This window comes from Lonchura striata, chromosome 1, assembly GCF_050655825.1.
Source record: "Lonchura striata isolate lonStrDom1 chromosome 1, ASM5065582v1, whole genome shotgun sequence".
Classification (NCBI taxonomy): Eukaryota; Metazoa; Chordata; class Aves; order Passeriformes; family Estrildidae; genus Lonchura; species Lonchura striata.
Window position 1 is genome coordinate 20,272,332 of NC_140703.1, and position 13,426 is coordinate 20,285,757.

Sequence of the window (13,426 nt, forward strand, 5' to 3'; positions counted from 1 at the left end):
TCACAGAAGGGTTTTGGTTGAAAAAGACCTCAAAGCTCATTTCATTCCCACCCCCTGCCATGGGCAGGGACACCTTTCACTATCCCAGGTTGCTCCAGAAGCTTCACCTCCTTCTGCTGTTGGCCCCAGGGCTGGAAAAGAGGTCCTGGAGGAGCTTTTTCCCATGCAGAAGGCCATTAAAAGCCTCCTGCTCCCAAAAGTATCCCATGCCAGACAAGTCCCCAAGTGCAGGATAAGATTTCTCTGACTGTAGGGTTTCAGTTCCCCCCTGGAGGAAGAAAACTTCCCCATTCCCATCTGACTGGCACATGCTGGCAGATCAGAACAATACCCAAAGTCAGAAATAAATGGGTTGAATAATTCAGTGGGCTCTGGAACATGGGAAAGGCAGAGAGCATCATCAGGAATAGGAAAGCATGGCTAATAGAAGAAAGAGACAGAGGGAAATTTATTAAACATTTCTCAGACAAGAACATTTTGCCACTTGCAGAAAAAAATATTAAGCTGGAAATGAGAGAAATTTTGTTCACAGATGGGCTTTTTGATAGGAACTATATAAAAAGCTGAAGAAACATTTGATTAAAGACTGGGAGAGAAAAGTTTTCTGAAAAAGGAGCATGCTTAATTTCAATTTTCTGAGGGTCAAATACATTCCTGTGGAAACAAGTCCGGGACTGGTGACTTTTGGGGTGCAATGAATTCCTCATTCCTGACCTTGGAGCCACAGTCCCATCTGGCACGGAGTTTTCAGCTCAGTCCCCCGGTGCTTTTGGAGCCCTTCTGATGCTTTTTGACACTTTGTCCCTGCCCACGGGCAGAGCACTGCTGTCCTCTGGGTGCAAACTTGTTGAGGACTTGTTAACACGAAAATCCCTCATTAAGTGCAAGGAACATAAAGATCCTTCTTGAAGTGCTGGGGGATTTACTGGCAGACATAGCTCTGTATTGCAGGAAAGTTTCTCCATGTCTCTGTGAGATGTTACCCCCATTTCTCCTCTTTCTTGTCCTTTTCTCACCCACAACCCTTTCTCTTAACCTGCAAGTCTCTAAATTTACTTCTAGTTCCTGCTCTAACATCAGAATGGGTCATTTCTATCACCCTTTCTGTTTGCAAACTCCACCAGTTCTGACATTTAAAAACTAAACAAAGCAGACTAAAAGCTTCTGGTCTTTGCAAGAATAATGATTGCAAGGGTGATCAAACTAATCAATGCTTGCAAGCAAATATGTAGAAATAATCCCAAGTGCTTGCTGACAGCCAGCAAAGGGAAACCAGAGCAGACACAGGCTAGAAAGAAAGAGGTAGTACAATAGGAGCAGCTAAATGCCCGGGATAAAATCACCAAAACCCAGGAAAATATCTCCCTTAGGAGCAACAGCTTCACCTGTGCAGTGAGAGGAATGGAGGAGCTTCATCTCAGCTGGGGCCACAAGCTTTCCAGGGGGCTGTGGTTTGTGGAGCAGGAATGAGTGGGAGGTTTAATTGGTTGCAGATTTATTATTTGGGCTGGCCTGAATGAAAATGAGAATTTCTGTCCCAGCAGCCTCTTTTCTTTTTTATTTTCTTGACTAAGTGCCTAGCTAGCAGGGAGGAAACAGGGCTTTAAATGAAACTAAGGCTTTTCCACCACAGGTACATATCAATGGAATCTTCCAGGCCATAAATCCAAATTTCATCTGACATGAGAGTACAACTCCAGTCCTCATGAATTCACCTGCCTTGGTTACAAGTGTATATAGAGAACTGCTTGATTTATCCAGCCAGGAGGTGTTTCTTTTAACAGCTGAGGCTTTTTCTATCAATTCCCACTCCTCTGTATCCATTCCTGAGCAGCTGATTAGAATGTATTGAGATCTGTACTCCACCTCCAAGCAGATCCACTTCCCCTTACAGTTCTTTCCCTATTACCAAGGGAAATGCGAATATTCATCAGCCCCGGATGTAGAGACATCAGAAAAAAAAAAAAAGAAATTGCCATTCTAAGGCTTCTTTTCATTGCTTTTATTTTTTCAATGCCACTTTTCCACTAAACCAAGAGTAACATCCCTCTCACACAACTGTGCTCTTCTGCAAAGCAGACGGAAGGACTGATCATACCCAAATGCTGAGCTTAACTCCCTGGATCCCACCAAGATGGGGGGAATTAGAGGAAAACCATCCCTTGATGGGGATTTTAATTTCAAGGGGCAAATTTACAACATGGAAAACAAATCAACTAATTGTCTGTGTCAGTCTGCTTGCAGAGAGTCACCATTTAGGGCTGACTGTATGACCAAAGTGCAAAAGTTGCACTCCCTCAGCCCCATTCCCTCACTCCTCAGCCCAATTCCCTCACACCCTCAGCCCCATTCAGCCCCATTTACTCAGCCCCATTCCCTCACACCCTCAGCCCCATTCCCTTGCACCCTCAGTCCCATTCCCTCACATTCTCAGGCCCATTCCCTCACTCCCTCAGCCCCATTCCCCTCACAGCCTCCCAGTTTGGGGGCCATAGCTCCAGCTCCCCTGTCACTGTTGGGGCTGCAGCCCTTCCAAATCTCAGCATCTTCCTTGCTAAGCTTTGTTAACTTTAGATTAAATATAGGAGCAAGGTAACATAAAAATATCTCAAGTGTTAATTGCCTTTTGAGGGGTCAATCCTGTTTCTGTGGCCATCCATAATATCAGCGTGTCCTTTGATTTTTCCAGCTTGCATTTCCAGTCTCCGGCCACCTGCCTCATCCTTCCCTTTCTCCTTCCTCCTTCCCCACCTTTTCCATCAGCAGCACACAGCAAGCATGTTTAATTCCTGCACCCAAGTGCCTGTCACACTGTGTATTGCAGCCAGTTGCCTTTGGATGCAGAATCCCAGGGCTTTTAACTGCCAGAGGGCAGAGTTAGGTGGGATATTGGGAAGGAATTGTTCCCTGTGAGGGTGAGCAGGCCCTGGCACAGGGTGCTGAGAGAAGCTGTGGCTGCCCCTGGATCCCTGACAGTGTCCAAGGCCAGGTTGGATGGGGCTTGGAGCACCCTGGTTTAGTGGAAGTGTCCCTGCCCCCATGGCAGGATGGGCTGTGAGGTCCCTCCCAACCCAAACCAGTCTGGGATTCCATTATTTCTCTCCCAGAAGGGCCACCCCAGTGCAGCTCTTCAGGCAGAGCACAGTACATCATCCCCGTTCCTGGACACTTTCCAGCAGAAGCCAGATCTCTGCACACTTCCCAGTGAGTCCCCTGCGCGCCATTCTGCATCCAGCCCCGCAGTGCTCACTGTGATTTCCATTACCCAGCACTTCAGTTCCTCGTTAAGATGTGTTAACTCATTTACTTCTCTCTCAGGACAGAAAGTGCTCATGTTTAATGAACTCTCTGCAGAGCCAAAGCTGTCTGGGGAGATTTAAAACAAACCCTCCAGCAGCTGGTCAAGGTGTGATTAATGTTGCTGTGGACTCCAGAGGAGCCAAACTGAGGGGACAAGAACTCCAATGCTCCCACACAGGGTTACGTGCTCTGCCCTGGTGAACAAAGCTCATTCCTTCCCAAAATCCTGGACAGCTTGTGGTGAGGGATGCAGTCAGCAAGGACATCCATCGTCTCTGCTGTCGTCAGAGATGATGGGTGAGGGTCAGGGTTAGGGTTTCTAAACAGAAAGGGTGGGAATGAACTCACCCAGGAACTGGCCCACAAGGATTTTCAAGCCTTTTAAAAGGCAGACTGGCTGCTGTGGCACTCCTGAACTACAAAAGCCTTTTTCTATGGAAAGCAGAATACTGTGGGGTGTACATGTGAGCCACCGTGCCATGGATGGACAAGGGGAGGTAGTTCCTACCTAGACATTCTTATTTCTACTGCCTAAATGCCTGGAGGTATAAAGAAAATGCAAAAATTACTTTTCTTTGCTCCCCTTTTCACTTTTTCTGCCAGTAAGTAGTTAAATCTTTGCATCGTCTGCAATGTCCCTATTCTGTCTGCCAGGAGGAAAGCAGTGTTGCCCCTCACTGCGGTCCACAGTAGCAACCCCCTCTGCTGTGGGACTGTCACTGAGGCAGAGAGGAGCAGGGTCACTGCAAGCAGCTCCACAAGGAGCTGTGATCTCCACAAGGTGCACAAGCCATCAAGGTGCACAGAATAACTTGGCAATGATCCCAGGTCATGAGCAAAGATAACGAAGTTGCATCAGCTCCTGACAGATAATGCAGGGAAATTCATTTAACAAGTCATGGCTGCTAACAAATCTAAATTCCCCAGCACCTGGGGCACATTCCGTGCCTCTCCACGTGCACACCAGACACTGAGCAGGTTTATTCCCTTTTTCTAATGCTGAAGCTTTTTCCCAGCTCTTCCTTTGTGCACTACAAATTCTGTTCAGCAACAAATCACGACTGTACTCTGCTGTTTGACATCCACAGTGTTGAAGGAAGTGTAGCAGTCAGCTGGAAGCACTGGAATATTGCCTGGGACACAGTTGCTGTTCGGTATGTGGTAGTTAGAATTTGGGCCTTTTGCTGCAGGGGATGAGGCTCCCAAAATCCTCCTCCAAGACCGTACAACTGCCCCTGAATTTCCAGAGAGGTCATCAGGCTTTACCAGAAGTGGTATTTACCCAGCACTCTGACAGGGGAATACTGAAGCTCCAGAATGTCACACTGTGATGCTAAGGCTGTAAAAGTACGGCTTTTCCCCAGATGGATCATATTTCTATGTCACAAGCTAGGAAAGTTGTTTAACTCTGCAGTGCCTGGCAGCAGGGTGACCTTCCCATAACACCAGCAGCAAAGTGCAGTCATCCCTGTATTTCCTCTCCTGACCCCAAAGGGGGTTTTCACCTATTCTTGTGCGGGAGCCATCAAATCTTTCAATCCACTTATCTGCTCCCTTTTCCCCCTCACTATCTCTGCCTCGGGTGTCTGGGAGAGCTGGGGATGTTCACCTGGAGAGGAGAAGGCTCCAGGGAGAGTTCAGAGCCCCTTGCAGAGCCTAAAGGGGCTCCAGGAGAGCTGAAGAGGGACTGGGGACATGGCATGGAGGGACAGGACACAGGCAATGGCTTCCACTGCCAGAGGGCAGGGATGGATGGGCTATTGGGAAGGAATTCCTGGCTGGGAGGGAGGAGAGGCCCTGGCATAGGGCTTGGAGCAGCCTGGGATAGTGGAAGGTGTCCCTGCCCACAGCAGGAGGTGGAACAAGATGATTTTTAGGGTCTCTTCTGACCTAAGCCCAGGCAGTTTTAGAGAGGCCAATGCTTCACACCCTGTGTGGAGCATCCTCTCTGCAGAGGGGGCTGTTCCCTCCATCCTGCCCAGAGAGGTGTTCTGCATCTGGCATTTCTGCATGCCCAGAGCTCCGAGGAGGGGGCTGTGCCCAGCGGAGGTGCCATTGTTTGGGATGAAGGCACATTTCCCAGCAAGCATACAGATCAATCCCTCCGGCTGCTGCTGGGGCTGTCAGGCTGATGCAGCACTTTCATTCCCACAGTGAATTGCTCCCTTCCTCCTCATCCCTCTTTATATTATGCAGGCCTTTTTTTTGTTGTTGTTGTTTTTTTTCCCTCACTTGCTTATTCATGGCTTAATGTCACTTGATTTCCAGTGGGCTCTCAGAGCCCTTTCTGTTCATGCTCTGCAACACCACCGGGATTTTCTGCACTCCCTGAACAACCTCTGGCACCTTTTTGCAGAGACACCTCACTGAGCTGGGGTTACACAGCTTCCCCTCTTGGATTTGCCATCCAGCTGAACGTGGCCATTGTCAAAGTGGAATGGGAATAGCAGCAAAGCCTTTGGAATGCATAAACAGGCTGAGTGAGCCCCTCTTGGTCACTGCTCAAGAGAAGGGACACCTCCCAGCAGACCAGCTTGACCAAGATCTTGCCCAGGTCCATAGTCTCCCTGAGCAACCTGTTCCAGTATCTCACCACCCTCACAGTAAAGAATTTATTCATAATACCCAGTCTCAGCTTCCACTCTCTCAGTCTGTAGCCATTGACTGTTGCTCCTGCAGAGTTGGGAGAGTTTTTTAAGCAGAGGTGGGTCCCAGGAGATGGGGCTGGCAGAGCCCTCTCAGCTGCAAATGAGGCACACTACCCCTGCCCTGCCTTTTGCATGTCTGCTCCGAACAAAGCCCTTTTCATACCCCAAAAGGTGTTTCCTCAAGGGATCTTGCTCCTTAAACCTCCACATTTGCCTCCTCCTTTCCAGCAGCTGCTCCACCTGATTTCCTTTCCGGGAAGAGAAGGAAGGAGGAATCACAAACCCTCCCGCGCATATTTATGCTGGTATTCGCTGTTCCATTTAGCAGGCACTCTTTCCTTGAGCCATTTGCTTTCCAAGAGATTTATTTAGCTGTTGCTGTGAGGTCTGGTGCACCTCCAGCTTTCACTTCACTAAAAATCCTCCTATGAGATCAAGAATTGACCCTTTGCACATGCCTATGGGTGTTGTTCCTTTTCTGTGGGGCTGACCAGGGATGGATGAAGACAAAACTCCTATTGAGGCAGCCAAAAGGCCTGTCTAGACTAATGTGATCTTTCAGCTTACTCAGTGAGGCTGTTTTTCCATGCCCAAAGCATAGATATTTTAACTGGCTCCTTAATTTGCTCCTTAAAGCAGTTAGCAGAATTCCAATCATCAATCAGTCGTGGCAGGCTATCCAGAAGGCATGGCCAGGTATTGTGCATTAATTGTGAATGCTTTGCTGAATTTACTGCATGGCAGCACCAAATTTTTCACTCTGAGATGAAGCATGAATGTGCTGCTTGGCACAATCAATACTTTCCTAGGTTGTTAGAAAATTATCAGGGACTCGGTGCCCACACCTGGGGTATTACCACCCTCCCTGGAATGCACAGAAATGTGTCAGCTGCTTCCCTGCACTGGAGCATCTGTGGATCAGCCTTGGGAACAGGCTGGGCACAAAGTGGGACCCCGTCAGCCAGGGCATCTCCAGCTGAGACAAAGGAGTCATTATCCCACTCAGCACTGGTCAGGCCACTCCTGGAACACTGTGCTCAGTTGTGGCCCATGCTGTACAGAAAAGGTGGGGGAGAGGGCCCAGAGAAGGGCCCCAGAGATGGCCCAAAGACTGGGAAAGCTGCCAGGTGAGGAAAGGCTGAGACCCCCGGGTTTGTCCAGCCTTGAGAAAAGAACAACGTTATCCCCATAATCTGGACTGGCTACTGAGAAGATGGAGATTCCCTTGGACAGAAAAGATGAGGGGTAAGGGGTGCAGGTTTTTTCCCCTGGGGATATTCCAGCTAGACACAAAAGGATAATTTTTCTCAGTGAGAAAAATTAGCCATTGGCATAATCTTCCCGGAGAAGCAGAGGATTTCTCAACTCTGCAGACTTTCAAGATTCTGTAAGGGTGCTAGGCTGTCTTGTCCCAGAAAGGTTGGACCAGATGATCCCTGAGGCCCCTTCCCACCTCATATCCCAGGGTGTCCTGCACAATCTTTCCTTCACCACTGAATCAACTCCAGGGGAGCCAGCCCAGGCTGGGGCCAGCAGGGAGATCCTCAGCATATGACAGCCAGCCAGCCACTGTCCCCAGAGGTGCCATAGCTTGATAACAGCTTGCTGCACAGGGAGTGTGGTACCTCTCCCTCCCAGCTCTGTGGAAGGATGCTTGGCCAGCTTTCCATGCCCCAGGAGAGACCTTGGAGGAGGCAGGACACGTGGTGTGGCACTTGTCCTGTCAGGACCTCTAAAAACAGTGTAAATAGCAAGAGGCATTTTTCCTGCTGAGAGGTGAATCCAGTCCCTGTGCGGGTTATTCAGGAGGGCTTGAGAGAAGTTCCATCATGGCTGAGTTGAGAGCTAGAGAAGTTCCAGATATTTCTTGGTCAGAGTTGCAGGCATATTGTTTTTTTAGGACAGACAACAAAAACCTCTCACTTCCCAGAGAATTTTTTAAGGGATCACAGGTGACACTGCTGTGTCCCAAACACATGGGCTTATGCTTTTCTATCCTTGGAGCAGGTGCCAATCCATGCTGCTCCAGTGGGAGATGCTCACGGGAGATGCAGAGGCATCACTCTTTCAATCAGCCTTAGCTGGTCAGCTTATTAAATTTTGTTTATCTTAACTGAGCTGCGTTCAGCTTCAATTAAAATTACCCCAAGACTTTGCTTGGCCCTGAACCACGTTGTGACTCCTCATGGATGTCCAGAGCCTCCTGATGGTGTCACTATGTCCCAGAGGGAGCTGTGTGCTCCTCAGCAGCCCCATCACAGATCTACTCTCATAGAAAAGCCTGGCCAAAGTCCACGACTTCTTGCTTCTCCCCAAAACTTTGGTCATCAGAGCCTGAAGAGTTTACTGGTCCCATTTCCAGCACTTCAACGATTTGCTGCTCAGCCTAACAGGACAGAGCAGGCATTTTTCATTCATTACAGTAAACAGCCCTTAAATCTGTCTAGATTTTGAAATAATTACAAGCAGCCTCCTAACTTGTACGAAGTTTGATTTAAGCCTTAATTTAATGGTTTATCTGGAGAGCAGGAAGTAAGATGCACTGCCAATTAGGAGCCATCTGTTTTCTTGTAATCTTTTGCAGGCCTCAGACCAGTAAACAAGAGCCACCCCAGCTGGACCATCTCTGGTGCCAGGTGGGAACAACCCACCATGGCTGCCTCTGGGGACCGTGTCCTGGGGTCCTCATGGATGAGTGACTCCTTCCAGCCCTGGGGATAGGGATGACTGTGGCAAGGTGGGAGAGGGATGCTCTGGAGAGAGGATCAGGGACCAACACAGGTCAGTGGTGGACAGGAGGGAGAGCTTCCTCAGCAGAGAGGACAGAGCTCATTGCTCTAAGCAGGACCTGGTAAGTGGAAAAAGGCTTTTCTCCAGGGCAGATGGGTAGGACAACCCTGGCCAACAGATTCTTTGGGCAGAAACAGCTGCTTTCCACCCCTATCCTTACAGCAGCCCAAGGAGAAAGTGCCAGGAAGCATCTGCCAGCCTGGAGAGGTGATTGCAGCTGGGAAATGAGCAGGGCTGCCCAAGGCTAAACAATTCCCTGCCCAGAACAAGATACCAGGGACAGCCATGCGTCCCCAACAGCCAGCACAGGGATGTGGCTTTCCCTGCTCCCATTCCCTGCATGCAACAGCCGCTGGCTGAGGATGGAGCTGGCTCTGCTCCTGGGCCAGTTGGTCCCATGAGGCATCACCAGAGTCAAGAGCTTCCAGCAGCTCTGAAATTAATAACAACTCTGGACAGGACCGCACCAGGCTTGTTCACCCCTAAAGCCTTCTCCATGTAGTGTTTTTTTACAAAAACCTCTCCTCTAAGCCCAGCATTTGGGGAGCTCTTTGGGGCTGCTAAGAGGTACCTGCCCTCCCTGGTGTAATGGCCCTGCACAGGTAACATCTCCCTCAGTTCCCAGGGCTGATCCCCAGGAAGGTGACTCAGAAAATGCCTTTGAAAAGTCATAATCTGGGAGCTCTCCTTGCCCCCCCCTCCACCACACAGCAACCTCAGAGCAGCTCTTTGCTTCTCACAAGATTTCACTGCTACCTTGATGAAGCTTGTTGGGGTTTTATACACCAGACATCCAGCTACCATAAAACAGAAATTAGAGAAGGATCATTTGCCAGATGTTATCACCTGCCTTGTCTGCATTTTCTTCTGCAAGACTTCTGGCTGAGCACTCTGCTCAGGTGCCACCTGTGTTGCCCTGCCCAGGGTGGCAGAGGAAAGCCTCTCAGTGCAAGGAGAAGCACAGGGAGAGGATCCAAGGCTCTGCCTCAGCCCAGCCTCAGGAAGCTTTGGAGGTCTTTTGCTCATTTTGGGCTTTAGTTCATCAATCTCCTCAAGTGCACTTTGAGCCAGCAGATTGCTGTGGTTTATAAAAGAAAATGGGATGCATTTTTCTGGCTGGGCTTTTACTGCTGTTTCAGGCAGCAGTGCCCAGCCAAGGCCCCAGTGCTTTACAGCCCTCACTAATGCACCAGTGCTTCCCAAAGCACACTATTTATGGCCGTGCCACAGCAGGGAAGCTGGAAGGTCCCCACAGCAAGTTATTTATAATCCTGCTGAGCACCGGCCTCTGCTTCTCCCCCTGAGCATCCCCTCTGCGGGCAGGACTTCAAAACATCCCAGTGAGCTCCATCATGACTCAGAAATCACCACCAGTCCGTGGGAGTTTTCAGTTCTTCAAGGATTCAGGAAGAATTCACCACAAAGCTCCCTGCTGGGGCCAGGTTCCTGCGGAGGAGTTGCTGGATGCTGCACACGCACCCTCCCCAAGTAGACTCAAACCCCATGAAAGGGCTGTTGCCCAAGGGAGATGAGGAAAAAAGGCTGAGTTATAATGTAGGGTTTTGGGGACTGTGGGATACCCACACCTCATGCTCTTCTTTGCACATGACCACATTTTCCCAGGCCCTGTCCAGAGAAGGACTGGGACTGCTGCGGGTCACACCGTCACCTCTGCAAAAAGGAGCTTTGGCAAGGCCATTCCTGCCCTTTTTTTTCCCCTCTAGACTCAGGAGATTATTTATGTCACCTGAATAATGCAAAACCAGGTCCTATCACAGTGCTTCAGCAGCTGGAGGACAGAAATTCGCTGAGGAATTCTCTGTCTTGCCCTCACCTTCCACCACAGGAGGAGCTCTGAGTTCAGCTCTGCCATCAGGCATCAAAACCAGGACTTCACAGCTCCAAGCTCAGGGCGTCTGTGAGCGTTAGTTTAATATTCTCCAGGTGCGGTGCACTGTTCCAGGTGAGCTTGTAATTTGTCAGATATCCATTATTAATTGCCAGCTTCAGTGTGAGTGATTGTGACCATCCCCCAGTTCCAAGATTGGGGAAATTTATATTTTTCCATTTGCTCAGTGTAGTGATGAGCTCAGCTGGCTGGCAGTGAAAAATACCCAGGGAAGCACATGCTGGAGTTGTGGAGGGAGCTCAGCAACCCATCAGCTGCCTGCTCTCTGACTGCATCACCCCCTTGGCTTCCACTTGGCTGGAGAATTTGGGATGCTCAAGCAGCTCTGCACCAGCCACCACCTGGGAATAAAGCTCAGTCCTGAGTGGACCCTGGGGCAGCCCCCCATGGGCTCCACTGCCATCCTGCACAGCCTCTCCTCAGCACCCTCAACCTGCGCCTTCTACTCTGCCAGCAGACTTGAACCCTGAAAAGTAGGAAATAGCAGCTCTCCAAAGAAATGCAGGAAGATAAACAGGCCTGATGAAGGGCTCAGGGAGGAGGGTGGGAGAGGGGGATCAGTGATGGACAAAGGTGCATGTTCCCTGCACTCCAGCAAGACCGTTTATTATCCTTTTGGAATGTATCTTCATGGCCTAGGTTGTCTTATTAAACAGATACACTCTTGCCATTGCAGGCTGGCCCTGGTGTTGGAGATGGCTGGGGGAGACCCAGGAAATACAATGCGCATGACATTTTATGGGGATGTTTTTCTTCTGATTTAGCAGCTCAAAACCACAAATCCCAGAATGTTTTGGGTCAGAAGGGACCTTAAAGAGCCCCTTGCAGAAGAAGGAGCCCAAGCAGACTGTGACACACCAGATTTGCCAGTGCCTTGAAACGCGGATGAAAAATCAAACCCTACAATTCCAATAAAGATTTGTAGGGAATGTTTATTCACAGCACTGGACACATGTGGGGACTCATTGCCCTTCAATGGACATGAGCACCCCTGAGAATTCCCAATCTTTTTTTATTACCCTGACTCATTTCTATATGCATAGAATTTCACAATAGGTTCATACATATGCATTATGCTGATTTCATGTTACACTTACAGCTAATTATTCTTGTACTCAGTTTTTGTCAGAAAGTAGAGAAAGAACTCGTGGGTCACTCTGCCCTGTCTGTTTCAAGGTCTGAGGAGTCTTTCTTATTTCTTATCTTTTTAGTGTGGAAATTTGCATTCTTTCTCCTTAGCTGAGGTAGTTTTGCTAGTGCTGCAGTTACCACACTAAACAGCGTATTTAGCAAGCTCAAAGCAGCACATTTCACTTAAATCCAAATGGATTTCTACCCTGTTAAATTTTCACTGTCTCAGCCTGAGCCCAAACCTGGCACAGCTCCCAGCTCCCATCTCCGTGGCTCCATGTGAGGCTCCCGGGAAAGCTGGGCAGATGAAGGGCTCACCTCTTTCCTCTCTCCTGAGGCAGAGCCGCTCCTGAGCTGTTTGCAGCCAGGTGATGAATTAATGCCCGCTCTGGCAGAGTGAGGCTGCAGGAGGAGAGCAGCCAGCTGGTTTTCCAAGTCCTATTCTCCTCTCCAGGAGGATGGTGGACCCTGGGATATATCATTAATGGCTGGTACCAGGTAGGTTTGCTTTTATTTGGGGTTGAGGACCCTTTGGAAGCAGAATGGGACCCCCTTTCTGTGCAAACCCTGCCTGACTCTGATGAGTTCCTCCTTCAACTCCCAGCACAAGTCTCCTCCCAAGATGATCCCATGTCACATCCATAAATTCATTTAATCCCCTTGTCTCTCTGCACATGGCATGGGTGTCCATGCCATCCCTTGGGACCATCTGTGGGCATGGGCACCATGGTGATGGGGACACTCTCCCCCAGCCTGGGAACGGGCCACCTTCAGCCACAGGGCAGTGACTTTTGGGGACCATATCCAGCTGGCATGGCTCAACACTTCAGCTGCATCCGAGGGGGATAAAACCTCCCAGATCAGGGGCATTCCCCAGCTGTGTGCCAGGGAGAAGATTCTGACTCCTTGGGAGGGTCACCCCATGCAGGCAGAGGAGTATCACAGGCAAAAATGCTGACGCAGGCAAATCCAGCAGGCCATTGGGAGGAAGATTCTGCCCTCCAGACTATTTTTAGCTTGTTTTTGCCAACTCTGGAGCACTGATCTATGATATTGTCACTGCTGTGACTAAGGGCTCTATAGTTGGAGTAGCATCAAGGCAGACTTAGAGAGAGGGATGCGCGTGGCTCTCGGGGGACCGGTAATGGGAGAGAGCCCTTCACCTCCTGTTTACACTTTAATGCCCATGCAGGTTATCCATTATTTATTGCTAATGTATTTATAGAGCATTACCAGCACACACAGGGCTCTGCGGGTGGCTGGGGAGAGGGTGCCCTCTCCTTCGGATGCTGTGGTTTGAACAGAGCAGTTATACACCCCTGGGCTCTGCACCCAGCCCTGCCGCTCCAGAGGGGCCATCCCTCCCTCCCCTCCTGGATCCTGTGGCTTTGCATGAGGGATTTGTTGTTTCCCTGCTGGGCTGGAGTGGTGTTCTCTCCCTTGGGCCCTGGACACAGCAAAGCCAAGCCTGGCTTTGGGCACCCTGGTGCCCAGGGAAAGCAGCACAGGCCAGCACTGCAGGGTTCCACTTATTTAGGCTGGAAAAACACCCTGGTAACCCCAGGTCACCCAGGGGGTTGCTGATTCACTGCCTTCCCCTGTCCCCTCCACCGCTCTGCAGGAAGCAGCTCCCGGCTCCGTAGGGCTG